The sequence below is a fragment of the Anas acuta genome, chromosome 8 (assembly GCF_963932015.1).
Source record: "Anas acuta chromosome 8, bAnaAcu1.1, whole genome shotgun sequence".
NCBI lineage: Eukaryota > Metazoa > Chordata > Aves > Anseriformes > Anatidae > Anas > Anas acuta.
This window is the reverse complement of record NC_088986.1, coordinates 7255336-7279333: the sequence shown is the minus strand read 5'-3', so window position 1 is coordinate 7279333 and position 23998 is coordinate 7255336. Positions and strand designations below refer to the sequence as shown.

At 40.4% G+C, this 23998-nt stretch overlaps 1 long non-coding RNA gene across 1 annotated transcript in view; it reads right to left on the bottom strand.

The window, feature by feature from the left end:
- The window catches only part of LOC137860403 (uncharacterized), a 47404-nt gene extending 31162 nt beyond the window's left edge, over positions 1–16242 (bottom strand). The window contains exons 1-2 of the long non-coding RNA XR_011098888.1: positions 16140–16242; positions 5373–5469 (exon numbers count right to left, since the gene is read on the bottom strand). This is a non-coding gene — a long non-coding RNA (uncharacterized lncRNA). The remainder of the gene's footprint in view (positions 1–5372; positions 5470–16139) is intronic.
- Positions 16243–23998: the final 7756 nt, after the last annotated feature.

Below are 23998 nucleotides of genomic sequence, written 5' to 3'. Positions count from 1 at the left end.
TTATGAAGTAACATGTTCAGCTTCATCTTTGGATGCCTTGTTCTGAACTTGAGGGTGGGATTCATCTCACTTAGCTTTAGCTGGCCAAGGTAAGGCAGGGCGCTGACTTTAAGATAGTCACTTCAGCTCCCACTGCAGTCACCAGAGAGAGGAAAAGACACTGCCAAAGCAGCGGTGCGTGCCTATGCTAAGTCATGTGCCTGAGATAGGTAAAATTAATTGCTCTCTGGAGGTGCCTTTCTCTTTCCATTGTCTCTACTGGCAGCCTCACATCTAACTAGGCTTGAATCCCAGTGCAAGGTACATTTTTGGCAACCATTACCATGATGCTGCTCAATTATAAAATGAATACTGGATTTCATGAGCACAGAGAAGGAACACAAACTACAGAGGGCTGGGGGCCAGTCTTTAGACAAGGTAGATGACATTGAAGACAAGATTTAAGTCCCCAGGGTGAAGTGAGAGAGATGATGAGGAAAGGTAAAGAGTTCAAGCTCACTTATAGTCATTCAGGAATCTGGGAGTTAAGCAAAAATTTTTGATGAACAAACAGTTCAGGTTGTCACTGATGGATGAAGGCTGTGAATCTGCATTGAGACAGTCCTGACATGGTACTTAAACAATGCAGACTAAGAAAAATAAACTGTACCTGCACAAAGAAAGGAAGAGGATACAGTGGCTATTAACAGTGAAATATGATGTTTTTAATTAGCAAATGCTAATTGTAGGACTGGATATACAGTAGAATGGGAGCATCAAATCTCAGGTGAAAGTATGTGATAGCAAAATACTATTAATCTGAAAAGGTATAATGAGGAAAACAAAGTAAGAGAAAATGGAAAGGCTGATTGTTCCTTCCAGCAAGAAAACATTATTATCAATTAAAAAATAACATGGGGACTATTTTTCTCTGTACTGACATAAATTTTATACAGTGTAAGTCTGCTTGAATTATATTTTTTGCATTAAGAAACCTAAAACAGAATGATATTTATTTTCCAAAATAATATAGACTTGTGTAAACCATTGAAATTCAGCTATGTAGCAAAAAAGACTGGAAAAAAAAGTGATGGATTCCACAGCAATGATGTAAATAGGATGGAAAGGGGGAAGGAGAACAGTGGAGGAAAGAAAGAGAGACTTAGGTGTATAATTAGCTGTCCAGAGCAGAAGTAAAACATGCAAATACATATCCAGATAATAGATGTATCAAATAGAATGACCAAGTTTTATACCTTTAATGTTACTTCAGCATTAATTGGGGGAAAAATCAATAGTGAAAATTAGTTCATTAGTTCAGTCTCCTTCAGAATATAGTGGCTTTATATACGTACTACCTGTATGAGTGAATCAAGAGGGTCATAATTCTCATGGACTCTGTTTCAAAAAAATGAACCAGGATGATCAGTAAAGCACAATTTGCTGCACAATTTGAAGTCAGTGATCATATTATCAGATCTGAAATATTTGTAAAGAAAAGGCTATAGCATCGTGTATTGCTCTTACTAGAGTCAGACTTTTAAAAAAGTAGAACAAATTGTAAAAATATAAAGAATATGTATTAGACAGAGAAGAGATTATGGTATACCAGTAGATATTTAAGAACAGATAAGGATAATAAAATCAAAATTAATTCTATCAGAGCCCTCCAGATTTCAGATAAAGGATCTAGAATTTGCATACAGTTTTGCTGAAGTATAAAACCACTGATATTCAGGAGTAGCCACAAATACTGGAAAAAACATCAACATTATTCTCTATGCTATACCCAATCTATAGTTTTGTTTTGTGTTGTTTGTTTGTTTGTTTTTGATTTAACATAAAATGGTTTGGTTGTCTTGGGTGGAAACATAAGATGAATGTGTAAAGAAATTGTAGATATGAGGTTTAAAAGCAGCTTAACAGTCCTACTCAACTCTTCATGAATATGTTGTGCTTCGATAAGGACAAGAGGCTCTGAAAATGCACTGCAGGAGACAGTATATGCTAGGTGACAGCACTAAATATATATTTTTAAATTAAAAAAAAAAAAAAAACAGTTTTGAAACACCTTTCTTCAGAGCCTGCCCCAAGCTTCTCCTACCAAGTCTATTAAGAAAGTGTGACTGGCACCACTATGCCACAGCTCTAGAACTGCACCTTTTGCCACAGGAACAGGCACTGATTGTTGTTAGAGGCAGGGCTGGACAGCATAAATCCATATATTAGTCAAACTGTTCATATTTTTCTGCTTTGTGAGTGGTTTTTAGAGAAGAATAAAGGACAGTTTAAAAAGGAACAAAAGAATCCATCCATACTGTAAGTACTAAACTTGTACATATGTGTGGGTTTGTAAAATGCATATACATTTGATAAGCAATTGTTTTTTATTGTGGAAATATAATTAGTATCACCTTCAATACATCTAGACAGAAAGACATGACTGCTGTTCTTACTTTAGCTTTCCTATCAGAGAAGGAAGATGATTTGTCTCCTATTAATAGCTCCAGAAAAATGGCAGCATGTTTCTTCTCACACTCTGACAGGGATGAACTTGACTGCTTGAAAAATAGGAGTTGCCAAACGTGCTCTGAGTAAAGCTAGGGCTGGTCTTATAAAGCTGGCAGTCTAAGTGCAAGATAGAAAATGAGCCCTTGGCAATATCATGTAAGGAGAGGCTGAAAATTATTCTATGTGTTTTATCAGAAACGTTGCCTGAATATGTCAGATATCTGCAAACAGTGGAGGCTAATGATGGGGCTCTTCAAACACAAAAAGACTCGTGGTTGGGTGGCCCCTGGGAGAGCCTCCCTCTTTCATCTTTCACAGGACCAAACCTGAATAAAGCATTGATTTAATAACAGTTTTCTATTCCCCAGCCCAATTGCTCCATGCCTTCTGGAGAAGCATGCAAGGGGAGGGTTCAGCACTGGAGATGTCACGTGAAATGTTGCTGTGGCTCACAGGGTTGAGCATGCTCACTGACAAAGGCTCTGATGCAGGGAGGGATGGAGAGCCCTTGGCTCCATGGGCTGTGTGTGCTTTTTGTGGTGTACCAGGCTCCAGGCACAAGCTATGGCATGGTACCAACTGCTGGACTTTGAGGTCCTGCATTGGGCCCAAGAGAACGTGAGGTTGCTCATATAGTATAAAATGGGAAATAAAATTTGGGACTCTCCTTCCTATACCATAAATATATAGCATGATGGGAAACATCAGGTAAGCACTCTGTGCCTCAGTTTCCTGCTTACAAACAAGGTTAGTAAAGCATTCCCATTGTGTAGAGCAGGATAACCACCACCACTGCAGCCTAGATTGTGCTTCGACATCTCAGGTTGGTAAATACAGCTGAACTGGACAGAATTATGAACCTTATTCATGGCAAGGAAGAATTTTGGCTGTTATGACGCCCTAATTTTTTTCCTCCTGTCTTCCCTTCCCCTCAAAATGCCCCAAACACAAGCTGAGGAGATAACACTGTGATGGCAGCTGAGCGAGGGCCAGTGGGTAGTGGAGTGTGGCTTTGTCAGTTTAATAAGCTGTTGCTCTTGCAAAAATGGCTGCAGTCTCTAAACTTAACCCCTGAGAACTTCAATTATTTTATCTACCAATCTTTTGGATTACTGACACCCTCCAAGGGAAAAGCTGTTGTCTTAGATTAGCCAAAGCAGCTACAATGCTGTCTTCCTTAGAGACGGAGGATGACTTAGCTGTCTTATCCTTGGAAAATCTATATAATCCAAAGATTAATCCAGAAGACCCTGATCTTTTTGCAGCAAAAGGCCATTCCTAACAAACTGCCTTCTCTCTAGCAAAGCTAGCTTTTCACTTTCTCTTTCAGCCTGGAGTAAAAAAGAGCTGTAATTGTCCTAATAAAAGCATTTTAGCATCACGGATAGCAACTGTCATAACATAATTTCTTGCCTAGATAAAATTTATCCAGAGAGTGAAATGGTTCCTGTATTCCTCACTATGAAAAGAGAGCTAATTGCTATCAGCTAAATGAAAGCACTGAGGAGACTAGATGAACCGCCTTCTCTTGGATCTCCTACAGGTATCTTAGGCTTCAAAATACTCGGTACTGTATGTGTGTTGACTTTAAAATCATTGTGGGATACAAATAATGCACATTGCCTCTCTGAGCTGCTTCATTAGCCTGATTTACCTCCAAGGTTCCTGTTTCAGGCAAGTCTGCTGGTCTTGCATACAAAAGGATCAGCCACAGCGCTCTGCAGCGTGAGCTGAGTCTTTTGTCCTCCCTGTAAGAGGGAATACAGAAGAGTACAAAACAAAAACAAACCTTCCCTGCAAAAGTGGTCTGTCAAATTAGCAGGGCACTTCAAATACAAAGATCTTCAAATTCTCACTTTTGCTCTACTTTAGAGACAGAAGAAAAACCTCTTTTAGCAACAAAACACAGTCCTTGACATACCGCTTCTAAAATAACTAATCGATCAATCTCTCTCTCTCTCTCTCTGTCCATCTATTAAGAGAAAAGATTGCATGTAGTTTGAAAAGAAATGTCCAAGAAAGCTGGACTGTGAGACAAAGCAGAAGCCAGAAATAAAGCAGCTAGTAAAAGCTGGAAATGTATGTGCTCCTCTGAACAAGGCAGCAAGGGAGGCAGAGTCCCAGCACGGGTGGAGCAGGGTGTGGGAGCTTTACGGGTCGCTCTGAAGTCTGCTGTAAATGAAGCCACGTAAGTTATCTCACCCACTCTTACCAGTGGGATGTTTCAGAGGGTGACCTTTCGAAATGTACATAAAATATTGTAGATAGTCTCCACTCCTGAGGGCATCCGTAGCATGAAACTAAAGGCGGCCTCACAGTTGGCAGAAGCTGTGTGGGGCTTTCTGTTTACATTTATTTGTATACAGACACTGGCTTGTTTGCTGCTTTTTCTAAATTACTGCCCTCTGCATTTCCTTGGTTTTACATGCACTGCAGTTAAACCACTTTTTCTGATAAATATGGAAACTTGATGACTTGAAAAAAATCCTTCCATGTCAATTCTGCAGTTCATATTCATGCTGAGATTGTATCTAATTTTGAAAATCTTCACACTTGTGCCCTGCCATCATGTGTAATCTTTTATGCATGGCTACCTCCACTGCTGCTGAAGCAGTTGCTATGCGACAGATGAACCTGCTCCGTGGGGCCCTGACATTAGTAAAAGCAAATTGACCACAGGAGCACTAATCTAGCATGAAAAGCAGTTGGTGCCGTGCATTTCCTAGAGAAGGATTACCTAATCAACAAGCAAAACCTCCTTTTAAACGTGAGCTGAATTACCTGGGTCTGGATTTCCCTGTTTCACACCTTTTTGCTACACCAAATCATCCTGAAGAGTGAAGTCTGTGAAGGTGCATTACTCAGGAGGAGCAGGGACTCACCTCAGATCAGATCCTCCCGCTTACACCCTGGCCTGCTTGCAAATTTGTCGCCTGGGCTGATGGTTGCTGTAACTTGTTTCTCCAAGGTTACCAAAACCTGGTAATGAAGACAAATAGAGACAAAAGATGGTCACATGTCAGTGAATGTCACTCTCTTATCACCTCACTGATATGAACTTTAAGCGTAAAAAAAGGGTTAGATGAGAAAGCGATCACCTAATCCACATGAAATCAGGGTATAATGCCTTCCTCACAAAAAGCACCACAGCACACAGCTGCCTTTCTTGGAGAAAGTGATCCCAGGGGAATTATACTTCACCAGCCGGATCACTACTAACATCATTATTAGTGATTTAACCCTGCAAGTACTGGGCAATTTTCTTTGAATCCATCACCAAACATATGATTATATTAGAGAAAATGAGTCCTGACTCACGTAAAGGTTCAGCTGACCTGTGTCCTGGGTGTTTCTGAGAAGGATAAAGGCTGATAATCTACTGTTTTCTCCTAGTGGAAGAAAGGCTTTTTAACCCTTATCTTGTCACTGATGACCAGACTTGCTAGAAAAAGTGACTTCAAACACCACTTTTGAAGTGGTGAGGGTTTTATGATGTGAAGCATTTCCTGGAGGTTATAACTGCTCTGCTGGTGGAGGATTCAAGTCTGCCCAGGCGAGGGTCTCTGCAACTTCTCCACATCCCTGGGAGATACAATTTATTGCATGAAAGGCGGGTGTCCCCTGCCCTCCAGTTTTCTGCTGTGGTACACCAGAAAGAAACCTAACAGCCCAGTGTGCAACATTACTCCTTTCAGAATAGTTTGCACCCAGATATTACAGAGACATCTCATGGCCAGGACCTCAGAGCACTACCTCTGGGTTAAAGCCATAGCTTGGCTTCCTTTGCGCTACAGCCCAGTTTGTGCCAAGTGCTCAACATGCTTAGCTCTCAGTGTAGATAAGGTGGCTCAAATTTCTCAGGAGATATTTGGAACATAACAGGATGAGAATTTGATGACATCTTCATGGGGATGATACTGAAAACTGATGCATCATAAGGCTCAAAAGGATCTCAGATAGGAAAACAGAGGTCACTTCTTGCAAAATCCTAATCTCTTCCTTAACTCTTTGTATGTCAGTTTCTGAACATAATAGCAACTGCAACAGAACTTGCTGTCCTTCGAATGATCAATTCATTTGGCTCATCAGACAATTTTTAATTCTGGAGCTGCTCCTGTTTATGACAAAGTTCCTGTCAAGGCATACAGTACAAGGGTTACTGACTATTCGGAGTGACATGAAGGGACTTAGTGGTACAACTTCCATTAACCTCGAAAGGATCCACGCAGCTAAATCCCCACCCTGAATATTTAACCTCCACTGTCTCTGTCTCTTCTAGTCCGTATAAATTGCCTTGAAGAGTGAAACAAACAGACGCATAGAGGCTGCCTTTGGCATCATGCTTAAGCATACAGTGCATAAATTCAGCGTACCTTCACACCGACCTCAGAAGGGTCCTGCCCCCCAAGGAGTGATCAGCACCCTGTGCACATCAGCACAACGTGGCTGGCTCACCTTGTGGGCCTTGCCCTACACATACATACAAAGATCTTTGCAGTTGAGCTTCAGTTCTCTGCCATGTTATACTAACAGCCCTTTGTGCAGGGGTAGCCACAGTTATGGAGCTACCACATTCTGTGCATGTAGCGCTCTCGTTCAGACCCATGACAAATGAATTAAGATCAGATGTAGAGCTAGTGAGAACTTGGGAGACAGCAGTTCAGTTCCTACTCAAAGAGGAGATATTTAGTTCATACTGAAGCAGTGCTCTAGCACAGATCTCAGCGCATCGGCAGACATCAGCCAAGGCAACATCAAGCAGTGGTACATTCAGTGAAGTTAAGGAACTTCACGCAGTACTTTTTTCCAGAATCACCAAAGAAAATTTCCTATCAAAGAAACAAAATCTGGTGATTGGATCTTGGTCTACAAAGCGTCCTGTCATTCTAGCCAAATCTTTACTTCCAATGTCTAGGCTTTGCAGGAGGTTGTAAATTAGTTGTCACCTCTGAGTTCTCACCCAGAAGTGGCTGCGCATCGGTACTGGGTAAAGACCTCTTTAAAAGGAATCAAAGGGGGGGCCCTCATTCACCCTCTCAAATGCCAGTCGGTGTAAATCTGTCACTGGTTTCAATTGGCCCCTTGTAACTGAAACATGAGAAATATGGATTCTTTTTGTCCCCAGTCTACAGTGCAACCACAGCTCTGTCATTTCACTTCTCCGTGCCTGCAGGTGAAAATATTTCCCTTATCTATGAGATCCCAATATTCTTTTTAGGTTTCATTGAGGTCTACTTATAAAACGTGTTTAAAAAAAAGGGTTAAATGATGTTTGTGTTTAGGTGACAGAATGAATGGATGTAAGTTAGACACCACTATCCAGCCCAGAAGACCCTGTGAATTCTTGGCCTCAGGAGATTTACTGAGCACTCTGGCACTTACAGGGGACATGGACTTACCCAGGAAATGTGACAGGTAACAAACATCAGCTAAGAACCAGGTTCGATACTTTTAATGTAAAGCCACTGCAGAACTGCTCCTTTGCCAGTTAGGGCTCCTTCTGTGTTCATGACCACTTATAGTACATTTATCCTTGCCCCAGATTTAACTAGCTCCTTCCCATTCTCCCTCCTTCACCTACCCTTCCCATAACATATGTGCACACAGTTCAGTACGTGCTTCTCTCCTCAGAAAGAGAGAAATTATATCCATTCAGTCTTGACTCGAGTAGGTTCAGAAAGATCTTTTAGGATGTGCCACAACCCAAGGAAAAAACCCGTGCAAGCTGGCCTCCACAGAAGCCAGCCTCAGTTGAAGGAAGCTGTAAAGGTGCTTCAGCACAGCATTTCACCTGAGCAAACAAGCACTGCTGCATTGCAGGGTACTTCAGCTGAGGTTCAGGGCCACACTGATGCTGCTATTTCCACATTTGAGTGCACCATCTGGATGTACTAGCTTGGGCAGGTGCTAGCTCAAGGCTTTCTTTGCCGTACTTCAATACACAGAATAGAGATGTCCCCACTTGTCAGGCAGGCTCTCCAGCCGTCCGCCCCCATCACCCTGCTGTCCTTTCCAGCACCTGCTTCAGCTTGACTTTGTTTTCCTTGAAGGTAAGTGATGAGAATTATACAGATGAGATTGTTCAAAACTCATCAGTGTTTTGTACAATGGTATTAATACTTCCCTCTTTCTCCTGGAAATACCTCTCTTAATGGATCCCAGGATCACATATGGGGCTTCTTCCCATTCATGTTAATTTAATCTCTCCTGCTGTTCATCAGAGCTTTTTTCCTGCCCTAACAGCCACTTCCTTTTTGGAGCAGTGACACAAATTATCATTAAGCAGGGCAATGCTCAAACCCTCAAGGGCTACAATTAGGTTTCGGGGTTCCATGTGGGAGGACTGCACCAGACTACTATAATCCTTTCTTTATTCTTTAATGATCACTGCATTCTCAACATATTAATAGAACTCATTTCCTATCCTTCTGGATGTGTAAGACAAAAGTAATTAAAACAAAAATTAAGAAGCTCTTGGATGTAATAACAACAAGGGCCCAAATTCAGCTCTCAGCAAAGTCCCAACAGCTTGATTCTGTGCCCAAAAAAAGTCACTGGAAAATATCTCAGTGAGTGTAGCAGGGCGAGGTCAGGCTTGCCATGAAGTACTTGAGAGCTTTGTATTTATATCCGTAGGCAAAAACCTCCCCTCTAGCACTCACTGTGAAAAGAGCCACTTTGCCCTACTCCAGAGATTAGCACCATTTGTGCCTTATTTCACCTGGATACTGAATGCTTTTGAGTTCCCAGGTTCCTGATCTCACTGTGAGATGGGAATGAAAATTTTCAGAAAGCTTATGCAATTTCCTTATCTTTTTCATAATGAAAAAAAAAAAAAGACATGCCACAGTTAATCTATTTTACAGTAAAATATTCCCCATTCCAGCATTTGTGGCCTTCTCTCTCATATTTTGGTGTCTCTGAGGAGTAAGGCTGCATCCCTTACTATGTAGCCCACCAAGGACTGTGAGCACATTTGGGAATGGAAATGCATGAACTCCAAACTCGAAGCTGGGAAAAGAGGAGGGCAGGAAAAAAAAAAAAAAAAAAAAAAAGCTGATGCTCAAACTTATATATGTTTCATGCGATGAAAACTAATTATAAAATCAGAATGCATTACCATAATTGTTTATATCTGTGTTTTAAGGAATTTGCTGTCTTCTGAATCTAATAAACGAAGGAACTGAAGCTTGACTGCTACAACAGTTTTTAATCTGTTTGGAAATTAGTCCAAACAATGAAGAAATGCTTTCCAGTATCACAAGAAAATGTTACAGTAAGGAAAGAAAATGGAAGGGAAAGAGAAGCCTTTAAAAACAAAGAAACAAACAAACCCACTTAATTATTAATTGGGGATAATTAGGGACCGAATGTGCCTGGCTCGCCTGGAGCGCAGGACAGGAACCAAGGGTGTACAGAGCATTGCCCTGGGCTCTCTGACCCCACAAAGCCCCAGCAGATGCTGCACGCTGCTCCCCAGGGAAGCCGGGAGCCAGGGCCCCAGTGCGTGGTCTGCGAGGGGCTGGCAGGTTGCAGACGGGGACTATGCTCCTACCCCAGACAAAATGAGTGGTCCTGGCTCACCGGTGAGCTCCATGTTCTCCCTGGGGGTTGGCAGCAAATGAAAATGGTACGCTCTTGCCCAGCGAACTGTGAAATATCTGTCAAATGTCACCATCTCTGTGCTTGGATCCCGCTCAGCAAGGTAGTCCTCCAGCATCTGCTCATACCTCTGCAGCTGTGGCAGGTTAATTTAACAGATAAAGCACCAGATAGAGAGGAAATGCTTAAGAGTAGCCAAAGCAGATAGAGGTTTAGTGTAACTGTCTACAATTAGCATGGATTCTTAATCCCATTCTTGGCCATAAAAAATAGATTAATCTTTTTTCCTTACATCTCGCTTCTACAGCTGTTCATCTCATCGTATTGTGCATGTAGTTGTCAGAGATGCCTAAGATTGAACGAGTTTTTGGCAAAGATTGCCAGGTAGGCAGTTTTCTGTCAGACGGGGAGCACTGTGTAGGAGGTAGATATTATCAGGCAGACCCATCGAGAGCAGTGATGGCACACCGGCTGATAATGCCCCTAGATTCAACAGCACTTTTGAAGTTCATCCCTACGCAGTTTTTCACAGACATGGGCAGGAGGCCTTCGTTTGCTTACTGGCAAGAACATGTTTGTTTCACCTGAGCTCAGCTAATTTTGCTAGCTCGGGTTCAGCAGAGTCTCCAAGATCTAAATGAGCAAAGACAGTAAATAAACAGGGCTTTTATGCTATTCATGACTTTTCAGGTGCACACAAGGTTGCAGCAGTGCGGAGGAGTGGACCAGCTGTTAATGTTGTTACCTGTATTACACCTGTACCATGCATCAAAAGACAACTTTGGTTCCAATCTGGCAAAGCACCAAAGCATGCATGGCTTTCAGCATGAGCAAGCCCACTAATTTCATGGTACATCTCATCCATCTAAAGCCGAGCATCAGTGACCCCATGCATGGCCACTATGGCTCTCAGTCCAATAGTTAGCACCCACTCGATTTTGCACAGAACAATAAACTCAGCACACTGCACTGGAGAATTGCAGCGACTCAGAAGTGCTCCAGAAATGCTCCCAAAACAGAAGTTAAATCTCTGACTCAGAAAGAAATCCTCTGACATTTTGTCTGTGGAAGCCAGTTAAAAATATCTTTTTAATCATGATTTGGCCAAAATAATCTTTTGCAAGGGTGAAACAGTGAGCATCCAAACCTTGCTCTAAACTGAATAAGGTCCAATCATTCTGCCCAGCTGAGGAAGCAGGGCTTGCTGAAAGCAGAGGTCAGCTTTTTATCCGCAAGGCAAGGCACAGTGGTGTGAATTTCTCACACTCCTCAGCCGATGTAAAGTTCTCTCCCCCTTTTGTTTTTGAGCATGAAAGTAGCATTTGTGGCTTGCTGGGGAGAAAAAAAAAAAAATATATATATATATATATATATAAAAAAAAAAAATGAAGCTTGCTAGAGGACATTCTGTTTCTAATCCAGTTTGTGTGCATTTTCCACGTGTTCCTGAAATTTCTGTGGCAATAGGTGTCTGTTGTATTGCTGTATGGAGTCCCAAAGAATTTTATAATGGTCTCCTCTGATGTCTCATTACTGTTTAAAACAAAGTTGTGCTAGAGGTGTTTGCTTCCTTTCCATTTTGTTGCAAGGCTTGAAAACGCACCTTCCTTGAGACTGATTTTTGTTTTTTTCAAATAATCCACTCCTAAATAATACAGCGTCATGTGCCTCTCAGATGGAGATCACGCTTTAGCTGTATGCTTAACCGAGCTGCTTTCCTTGGGAAAATATCACAGCTGGGATGTGACCTGCTTCTAGACTCTGATTTCATTTCTGAAAGAGTGCAGCCCACCATAGCTTGTTAGCCCTGTAGGCAGGAATTATGTGCTACTGACTTGGGCCAAGCACACTGTTAGCCCTCAATAATAATAATGAGTTGTGAAAGGAGTTCATAACTGGATGTGTGAGGTAAAGAATATTTGAAGAGCAAAGGTTGACAATATACTTGGGGATAATGGCATTATTTCAGGGGATTCTCTCTAAGCAGCAAGTAGGAGAGAGGAATTTGTCCCCCGTGGACCACACCGCCGGCTTTCTTGCTGCCAGCACATACTTTAGTTTCCCAGCAGTTATCCAAACAAGCATTTCTTCTTCAAACCCTTTGGAACCATTGACTTTCTGAAAACACAGCCTCCCTGGAGGAGTCAGCACACCAAATAAAGTAATTAAATATAGTAAAATAAACTACAAGGGTAACAATGCTAGCAATTGATTTGTAATACTTAATGCAAACCTTGCTATTTAAAAAGTGTTCCAGATTTTTATGGTACATTCTTCCTGCTTGGACAGGTACATTACAGGTAATGACAACGTTGCTGCCTCAGAGAATGATTTCAGTTGCCTCCCGCATGATATAGTGAGTATATGAATCACAGTGGAGAAAAAAAAAATCAATTAGAAATCCCTCAATTTTCCTAACGTTCTTCCAGGTGCCCTGCATGGCTGCTTGCACAGTTTATTCTGCTGCTGGAGCAAACTGTTTGTTGTTGCTACAACAGGATGCTCTTGTGTGAGGACGCAAAGACCCCAGCTGCACCCCATGCATGGGCTGAAGTGCTCTTTTCACCCGTTCTTTCATCTTCTCAGTTCTTGTATTCTTCTCATTAAGAGATTTGTACACTGCAATCGTCACGCACAAACCCAACATTTTTGCATTTGAATCACATTTATACCTCGGCTTTCTTTCCTCCCCCCATTCTGTTTTGTACATCTTCCTGTGCCTGTAAATGCCCAGGAAATGCTGTAGAGTATATCCTTTTGGGTCCCAATTAAGATTCTGAACTGCTGTTCTCTGTATGATAACAACCTGAAGTGCTGACAACACGCTACCTGTCAACAGGCAAATGAAGGCCAACCATCTGTTCTACTATAAATTGTCTCTACTACTCTCAACTTGAAAATCCGCTTTAAAGACTCCCCAATTATCTGGTAACCTGAGCCAAATGATGCAATGTTATTTTAACTAGAATCATCATTGTGTACAAGAAAAATAAACATTAAAAGCCCAGAACAAAGAAAGATTTCTGAAAAGCTGTTTTATATCTGATTTTGTGTGTACGGCTCTGATGTGCACGCAGGAGCAGCTCGGAATCGCAGAAGCAAAGAGTATCAGATTACTGCTGCTTGAAAACCTGCATTTCAATTGATAGGGAGCCAGCTAAACGCTCCTGCTCAGAACCTTTTGTCTCAAAACACTGTAATTACAAACCTCCTGCAAACAACCAGAGCTCCCGGGCTGCGGGTACCCAGCACAGCCCTGGAACCGCAGGCTGGGTCGAGGAGCTCCACGCAGGAGGAGATCCTTGCACAGCCCCACAAGTGGGTGCTTGGCATGTCAGTGCAGGATCAGAGGTGAGACGTCAGAAGAAAAGGCCTCAAACTGGCTCGATCTGGGCATGTTAATAGCTTGCATCTATTTCCGGTGTTTCTGTGTCCAGAGAAGAGCAAAAACAGCAAAACCAGGCGCTACAGCAAGGGTTCTCCTCTTGCTGGTGTCTCTGGTTTCCTTCCCCTCTAGTCCTTAGGCTGTCTTCAAGCCCTTTTATTGTTTGCTGGGTTTTCTCTTTCTTGCATTCCCTGCTTCCCATCTCACTCCACTATAGGCTTGCAACAACTTTCTAAACAATGAAATTGCAACCTTCTCCTTTCCTCCTACACACTGAGGAAAACTTGACCCAGCTTGCCATGCACGGCAGAGGCAGTGAGCACGCATAGCTTGCACCTTTGCATCATAACCTGCACAGAGCAGCAACTGCTGATGTCCAGGAACCAGTTCGCCTCTCATCCACTATCCCAGACCCTTTCAGAACAAGGGTGCCAAAGCCCAATTTCATTAGTTTGTTAAAGTCTGCTGGGGAAGGAAAAGAGAGAGAGAGAGAGAAAGAGACAGAGAGAGAGAGAGATTGAGAGGTGGTGAGTTTAGGCCAGGTTTCCAACACCTTGTTACATCACTGACACCTGTGCAGAGTGTCAAATAGGACACAGAATCAGAATTTGTATAGGTATAAATAAAAACACACACTGCAGGGCTGGCAATCTAGCCCTGACTTTATTCCTGTTCAGTAACCAAAACTTGTGGCAGCAGCTGTTTGGAGCAGGCAGACCAGTATTCAGAGCTGGGAGGAGAAGGATTCACCTGCTGAACAATCCCCAGGTTCCTTCATGCAATAGGCCTGAAGATGTTGACCAGAGGATTCATTACATCTCTATTTTAGTCAGAGCCAGAAAGCTAAGCAATGGAAGTATCTATCTACATGAAGATATATTTAAAATCTATCCCTACCTTTTAATACCTAAAGATTACAGATGGCAATGATATCATCGACTGAAGAGAAAGGAGCAAAAACATGTATGGGCTTAGCTTTGAAGAGGCACGAATTAGGATATGGGATTCTATTGGAAAACCTGCAGGCAGCTTCAGAACAACCTTCAGATAAATTAAAGCTTCAAAGGCAGCAAAGAAGAAAATCCAAAATTGGGAGGCATGGGCATGTAAATGTTTTCATTACTCTGATTATTTTCACAAAGACGTCCACCCGTATAATGCCTTATTGACAAGACATTGGTTGCAATTTGCAATACTTAAATGACACAGAAACACTCTGAAAATCTCTATAAAACACTTAGCACCTAAACAACACTGCTTGATCCTATGCTACAGGCCCAGCAAAATTAAATAACTGTTTTGAATACAGCCTTGTGTTCGGGAATAACAGTTTGTGCTGTGTGGCACTTACTGTGGAAGTTAAACACAAGGGAGTTGGTGAGGAGGAATAAGTAATAAGATGGCACAGTTGTCTTCATTATAAAATGCATTTTTGGAGGCTCATATTTCCTCTTTCATACGAAAGAAAGACAAGAATTTATAGACTGTACCAGATATTTCCAAGAAATTCAAATGAGTCAAAGGTAAAAGTTGGTCTAATGAATCAAAATCATATCAGCGTGGCCGCTGTAATAAATGTAAATGAGGAAGATCGTTGCCCTTCAACATAAGGAAGATGCAGCCTTCAACAGTGCTAGGAGCATGCATTTGGCATGACCCTTGAAGCACTGTTTTCAGCTTATAGACCTTAATTTTTTCCTCCAGCAAAGTTCAGTGCAAAGGAAAGCCTGCCTCCTACCTTGGTTGTTGAATTATCGTGGGTGTTGCTGGCTGGCTAACCTGATGGGAGTTTGTTCCTGGGTTAGGTTTGTTGTCCTCCCTCCTGAAACCTGTAGCCAAGATTTTTATCCAATACAGTTCTGTTTGCCTTTGCACTAGCAGCACCATGCAACCTGCTTTTGCTGCTGGCATTTACAACTTCCTACTGGTCTAAATATCCATAGGAACTGCCACACATGCCTCCTAAGACAGGTCTTTTATAAGTAATAAAACACAGAGCTGTCTACAACTCTGCCAGCTGCTTGTAGCATGCAATCTGAAACCATGCAGACGACTTACATGAAATTGCCAGCTCTGGAAGCAATATCCAGTGTGTATTCAGTGAGTTGAACATTATCCTACAAAAAGAATCTAACTGCACATACGTCTGCCTCTCACCCCCTCCCTGAGGTCAGGAAATCCCAAGAGATTGGTCAAAGTTGGTAAAAATTCAGCAAATTGATGACTCAGAGAAGAGCTGGTCTACCTCCAAGTAAACTCTATTTTTCACTTGAGCCAAACTGAGACACAATATCATGCTTTCCTACATTATGATTAAGTCTGGAATAAATCTGGAGAGACTATACAGAATACATTTTATTAAATCAGTACTGGAGTACTAAGCCAAGGACTATTTACACCTTCTAAGAGACAACATGCGAACAGCACCCTTTTGCATTATCCCAAACCAACCCAAGACCAAATCAGGCACCAAATCTAACCTAAATAGGTCTCCCATCCAGACACCCCAAACTCTGTGCTACTCCAGCTCTGCATTCAATACTCACATCTCCTGTCACCAGCTACTTAGAGATTTGGTGGGGAAGAGGGGTGGGAGGATCTCCAAGGATGTGAGACTAAACAAATAAAGTCAAGAACTTGTTTGGCTGATGCGACTGCTTACTCTGTGAAATCCAGCTGCCTCATTTCTTGCTGCTCCAGTCAGGAACCGTTCAGAAAGGACCTGGGTATCACCTCCTAAGCAAACATGACACCACGGCATTCTGTCAGAAAGTGAAATGCATCATGTATAAATACCTATTAACTGATGTAATGTACAATAAGGGGAGGAGGAAATGTATATTCAACTATGTGACAGGTATTTCAAAGCACCACATAATTAGCTTTGTTTGGTTATTTTAATTTTGTTTTTATTGGCAAGATGCAGTATGAAAAAATCTACTAATTAGATAGGAAGTTCCCCCGAAGACATCTATCAACCGTTTCTATTAATACAGGCAACTGTGAGTAGGTAGGTAGGAAGAAAAACATTCAGAAACAACTTTTAGTTAATTAAATTGAGGTCTGGATGCAAAATACTTTTCCCCCATCGACAAATGTTCAGTCATGTTTCTCAGTAAATTGGAAAAAAAAAAATCCTAAAACCAAGGATTGTATCAGACTTCTAATTTCCATCTACTTTTTTCCTCAAAACTTCAGCACAGCACCACTAAGTATATTATCTCTACAGATTGCTGTACTCCATGGAGAAAGCCACTGCTGCTCCTAGTGTGTTTATGCAGTTATTGGCATTACAAATGTGTAGGATGGTAGAGCTTTTTTAACACCTGCACTCTGGCTTTACTTAGATACCGAGTAATAGTACAGAGTAGGGAAACATCACCAGCTGACACATCCAAGTCTGCCTTCTCCTGGGCAGAAAACAAGAATATTTTTTTCTTGCCTCAACTCACAAATTTAAAAAGACCTTTTCTCAAACTCAGGCCAGCCAGCAATTTGTCATGTTGCCACCCACGTTTTTATTCTGAAGGCCAGGCTGTCGGTCAGTTGAGGTTAAATGGATTAGGAATGTGTTCAAAGCCCCAAAGATTTAGATCTGATGGGTTTCAGTAATATGCAGCCATAATTTGGAGGCTGTGTTCTGTGCTCCTAATGACGCTGCAGGGCAGCAGGGAAGGAAGCAGGGCAGTTGCATATGACTTAATGGACATTAACTCAGCATTTAAAGCCTTCTCTCTGTTGTGCTTAGGCAGTGCAGAAGGGGCAGAAAATACTCACATCCTCTTCATTGCGTAAGCTAGAGCTGGCCCAGTCCCCAGCGGCCCATCTACGTGGAGCCTACGCAGATGCTTGGCACGGTGTTTGCCTCACTTGTAGAGTGCAGCACCTACCTATGGGTAGCTTAGCTGGGATGTTCACCTCTATGTGCTTGGTCTGGACATCTTCCTTGGCTTCAGGAGGGCACAGAAGCACAGAATGGCTGAGGTTGGAAGGGACCAAATATCTGGTCCAACCCTATTGCCCAAGCAAGACCACCCAGAGCAGGTTGCCCAGACCCATGTCCAAACAGGGCTTCCTGATGGTCAGACATGAGGTTCAAGGCAGATAGTATGAGGAACCACCTGGCAAGACAGGAGGTAACATTGGTGAAAACCTAAAAAGCAGAGGTGGTCTTCCATTCCAGGGGTCCACACAGAGCCTCATGGCAGGCCTCTGGCTGAGCAGGCAGTCTAACATGGAGTCTGGATAAATCACAGAATCACAGAATGGTTTGGGGTGGAAAGGACCTTAGAGATCATCCAGGTCCACCCCCCTGCCATGGGCAGGGACACCTCCCACCAGACGAAGTTGCTCAAAGCCCCATCCAACATGGCCTTCAAACATCTGAGGACATGTCTGCGAGGCAGGCAGAGTGCCACTGCCATGGGAAGGGAAGGATGCAGAGCCACCCAAGGGAGATTGGTAAGGCAAGGTCTGTTAAAGGAAAATCAAAAAGTCTGTGCTCCCTACCGACATGGTACTGAGCTGAATGTCTGTGATTGAAAAGAAACACTTTTAATTCCTGATTTACACATACCTAGTGCAGGTAGAAGTAAAGGAACAGTGAATTTGCTAAACAGATAGAGCAAACAGAGCTTTGTGCAGGATTGCTCTTCACATTTATAAAATAACTAGAGCTCATGCTTATTTTGCTTCCCGGCTCTATATCTAAATTCATATTCCCTACCACCTGCGTGTGCAGAATGGAATAAATAATGATTACCACTGTGATAGAGAACTACCGCTAAAATCCCAGTAAGTCATCAAATGGCTGTTACGTACAAAGATAATGCAGGCAATAGTGGGGCTTTTTCAGCAGGGTTAGGCAGCAACACTATATGTGCATGTTTTATTAGTTACAAAAATGGGTATTTCAGTATAGGCACCACATGTAGATCAAACTGACAGACTCCTTTGGGATTAAGCCCCATCACCTTCTGAATGCAAGACAAGCACAAAACCACTGCAGCAACGGAAAAAAAAAAAATCAGCTTGAAAATAATTAAACAGCAAGGCAGCCACCCATAATGATATTCAGCAGAACACATTAGGGACAGTTTGCTGGGAATGCACAAGAGCACTCCAGTTGTTTAATTAACATTGAAACGGCGGTTCCACAAGAACTAAAAATCCTGTTAATTTATGTGTCTCTTAATGATGCTCATTTAAATACTGTCAACTTTTCTCTAGTTTAATATTCATGATTTCTAGTCATTAAAACACCAGGCTCAGCTCATAGATTCACTGAGAAACACAAATTGTTTGATGATGATGTCAGTTCTTAAAAAGTTTTTTTCCCCTTAAAGTGTAAATCTCTCAGTGCTCATCACTAGGGTCATTTTAGTCTGGTCTATAAATATCATTTTTATCATTCACATAATACAGTAAACTACAGTGTTCTCTCTCACCTTCAAAGACAAGCTCTGCTTGCATTGTCAGGAGTTATTTATGTAAAGGTAGTTATCTTTTTATGACGGAGCATCTCAGCTGGTTAATGTAATGGCTTTATATATTGGGATACTGGGCTCAAGTCCCACTTTAGATTATAAAAACTATTTTCATCCAGCATAGGAAACATTACATTAAAAATAATTTTAGTACTGAAAAGACACTCGCAGATGGCTATTAAAACAATACTGCCAAGGTAGGCAGAAGTCAAATTTTGACCTCTTCAGAATTAGTATGCACGTGGTCTGAATGAACACTTGTTTGCATGAAACTTTTGTTTACCCTGTGATGATCCTTTCCCTACATTGGCAAATTTATATGAAGTGTCCCTACATTGTCTCTTTGGCAGAAACTGTAGTGTAGCCTCCTGTGATTGCGACTTCTATAGAAAAATATATATTGATCTTACACTGTCAGAGAAATCCCCTAACTTTTTTATAAATTAAAAAATACAGCTTAATTTTACAGGTAATCTTTCATCTTTAACATAAAAATTTAGATTTCAAGGAGAAGCTGAACACTTTTAGCAAGGCAGAGAGCCAGACATTTGGGACAGGACAAGTATGGACAGTTAAGGAAGGACATTTAAGTGATCTTCCTTTACGAGTGCATTTTTTTCTACTGTTTTTTCATCTCAGACAATAGCACCTGCTTCATTTTTTGTTCTGTTGATGCCATTTTTCCTAGGCAAAGTATATTACTACCTTTACTCTTCTTCTTAATACCCTAACTACAGGAAGTCTCTCTTCTTAAATATTCTACTATTTATTCTATGTGGCTTGTAAAAAAAAATTAATAAAGGGCACAGGTTCAGGCTTAGAGGAGGTTATAGACAAAGGGCAACTGAAATCTTGTTAGCACACCAATTCCCACTGCATACCTTTAAGACCTAGCTGAGTTCCCTGTCTGAGGTTGTTTTTTTTATTCCTGTCAGATTTCCAGTACACATTGAAATGTAACAGTGCCATATAATTTTTCTGAAAGACAGTTTGTTTGGCATTTTAGACAGACATCCAACACAACAAAATGTACTTTATTATACAGAGAGAAAAATATTCTGTGAACCAGGCAGCACAGAACTAACACTACCTGATTAGTAGCAAAGCCAGTATTTATCACCTACTTCTGCTCATTTCATTCTTTATATTTTATTCTTTCCCTGATGTTTCATATTTACAATTTGCACTTCATAACTAAATAGCTTAATGTAGTTTACCTCTGAAAAAACATTCATAACTAGATGGTCTAGACATAATCTTAATTACCAAAATGCTATCCTATGTCTGAAATGCTTTTATGCAGTTACGGTTGCTATTTTCTTCCAGAAGTGTTTCAATAAAGCAAGTAATACGTATTAACTTATTGTGTGTGTATTTTAATGTAACATACCTTTTTTTCAGCGTCATGCATCCCAGAAGAGATCTTTGTATTTATTTTAGCAGTCTAAATGTTCTTTTTTCATCCCAGGAATTTCTTTTCTTTATACCTCACTAAGGCCTAATTAATAAATGCACTTTCTTGGGACCATAATTTTGAAATATGGTCTGATACATCATTCAGTCATGACATACATACATGCCTGTCTCTGCTTTAGTCCATAATAGATTCTCTCCAGTAAGAATGTATTCTAGCTCCATCCTGATCTGTCACTTCACAAATGAATGATCTCTGCAATTCTGCTGTCCCTATTGTTTTTCATGCTGACCACAGAATAAAATACTTATTAACATCTTAATTTTCTTGGGAGAATAAAGCTGGAAGATTATAAAAGAAATCCCTGAAAAAGGATGCAGGTTTTCAGGCAGAATGCCTATGATTCTGTCCATGGTGACATCCATCTGTTTATGTCACTACAGATAATTTTTATAACATAAACCTAATATGATAAAGTATGTAGCTCTTCTATTCTGGTATTTATACCTACATATCTAACCTTTTTGACGTTGTTTTCAATAGGCAGTTATCCTCTTTTGAAACCTAGGCATTGTCTGTAAACTGGTTCCCAAATGAAAGCTTCCATTTCATTAAAATGAAATTTTGTATAGCTAGCATGAAGTAATCAGCATATTCCCAGTACATTTATTTACTAAACTTCTTCAATGTCCCTAATCTTTGGCACTTATAGTTCAATAATTAAACAAATTATAATGAACAGACTTGTCTTGTTCCTTGTTTTTGAAGCATTTGAACCCAATGCAAGAGGAAAGAAGTTTCCCATGCTGATTCAGTTCTGATAGCATTTTTCATATTTCTCCACAGAAAAACACAGAAATGTTACCAAGGAAAACACTTTCTCTGTGCCCCCACACTGAGAATAAACCTCTTTTTAGACTCTGTGATGTACTAAATGTCACAGAGGAATATTCTTGTACTTAACCTAAGGGACTTATTTTTCTAAAACACAGTTTGGTTTGCATCATTTAAGCTTTCTTGTCTGTAGCTCTGCCAGAACTTAGCAGAAAATACGGCTTTCTATTAACTCAAGAGGGAGGTTGATTTGGTACATCCTTATTTGGACTGAGTTTTTAAAATATTTAACTACAAAAAGATGACTGTTAAGAAATTGAGCCCTCCTAAAGACACTTGGGTTCCACACCTTTCAGAGGAGCATCCACTATCTCATGGCTATCCCAGATAATCTTTTTAAAATGTCTGACTGTTAATGTGCCTAATTGCTTCCCCATTTGAAAGAAATGATATCACAAAGGCAAATATTTGTCTGCAAACACAAATTTGGGTTTGCAAACCAAGTTTTGGTTTTGGGCTCTTGTTTTTGTCAGTAGCAGTTCTATCCAAGAAGGGACTTTTCACATTTATCATCTCTCGATAATGTCCTTATAGAATAAGGATCCCAGATATATCCTATAAGGATATTACCTTATCCTTATAGGATAATATCCTTATGAGATAATATCCTTATCTGGATAGATGGAATTCCATCTCATTATATTTCTCCTAAACAGTGCAAGCTCATTGTTCCAAGTCTCATGCCTACATCTTTTTTTTTTTTTTTTTTCCTAAAACCACTATATGAACTAATATATATCCCTTTATAATTTTAAAGCCTTTCCTGGCATTCTCTAGATAAATTTAATAAGGCACTGCCCATCATGTAATTATTGTGATTTTCAGTTTTACTCACAAAGTCTATTTTTTAGTGCTACTTAATTTCCATCTTTTCTTCTGACATGGACTTTATTTTTATGAAGAACAGTACATAGGCAGAGACACTGTTGCTCTAATTCTAACATTGAGGATTTCAATTAAATCTAAATTAAACCATCTGGGATACGTGTTTTGCGAGATTCAGAGAAATAAAGTATATTCACTATAAAGGTAGGGATCTTCAAATGTTCATCACCTCTTTGTTTTATAAACTGATTCCAACCCTTAAGCTTTAACAGTGAAGCTTCTGTGCTACTTGTTTATTGACCCAAAATTGGGCTGATGAGGCTACTATTATCTGTGAATCCAGAGCTGTTGCAACCACTAACCAAACAGTAAAACCGGTGAAGTCCTCCTCATTTCAGTAATAATTTTAAATGAATATACATCGCTGACAAAGTCATCTTCCTTCTGGATCTGTTCTGATCCTTTTACAGTCCTGCAGTACTTGTGCAGACATTAATAAACACATAATTTTTAACAGGAGCAGAGCACTCCTTCTGTAGAGAGTTCCCAATGGCCTTTTGGTGTCATTAATTTTTTTTCCTTTAGACAAATTTCCTGATGAATTACTAGCCACACATCCTTTTTTTATTGTTTTGTTGGTGGTGTTTTTTTCAATAAAGCATATCTTTTATTAGCTTGCTTTTGCTCTACGGTTAAAATCTGATAGCCTTTTTTATTATTGTTCTCCCTATACATAATATCAATATTAAGCGTCATCTTTAGGAGTATCTCCCCTTTCTCCTTATTGTTTGGTGTTTGTTTTTTTTTTTTTTTAATTATTATTTTTTTTAACATTTCCAAATTTCTTTATCAGCCTTCATGTGATTATATTCAGCATCATACCCAATTATAGCATAACTTAAACCATACACTGGAACTATGCTACCTTTTTTGCTTTGTACTATATTTTCTGATATTCATATTAGTAACTGCAAACTTTTTTAGCATTCACTCTTGTAGTTATTACTTGTTATTTGTTGGAAAATTGTTTCTTAAGCTGTATCTTTATAATTTTAGCAGAAAACTCATTATATACATTTTTTGCCATCAAGGCAGTATTTTTTCACAGTACAAGCACTGTGTTTTATTACATTCAAAAGGCATCCCAATTCCCTTTCTCTTATAGTTAATGAGCCCTCAGGTGAAATATACTTAACTTGAGTCTAATCAGTGCCTATTTGTTCTTGCTTCCAGCAATGAGGTCAGGAACTTTTGGACTTCCCCTGGCACACAGAAAGCGTAGGTTTGACTTACCTGATACATATTTAGGATTGTTGAGAACTCTAGAGCATAGTCCTCCTATGGAGATGTTTGCAGATTTGTGTTAATAAAGTCCCCTTGGTTGTGCTCCACTGTTGTCTCTTCTGATGTCCAGAAAACTAATCACTATAATAATATAACTCTACTATGCCTGGATGACTTCATTTATTGCATCCTCATACCTTGATACTTTTCAATTTTATTTGACTATATCAATGTAAAGCTTTAGGCATCTGCGTGATAAGTAGCAAATGAGGTGTGTGTCTGTGGCCCCCCTTTCAAACGCTAATGTTATCCTTACACCCCTGTTTTTCAGTTCTAACCATTAAATTATAGACTTCCTCTTGCTTGTTCTAACTCTGTCCCCATGACTCTTGCATAATTGGTTGTACATTGGCCCAGTTTCAACTGGAGATATAGAAGATATCCCTTGCTACCACTGTAAAATAGCCAATTTGCTGATAGGAAGAATATTTTTATTGAAGGTTGGAGGTGAGTGTTTGAATCTCCTCAGCTGGAGCAAAATTTAACCTAAATTCCTTCTTTCTGAGGAGAACATTCTCATCACAAGCATTTTGCTGCTTTGTCCTGCTCCCTCCTTTG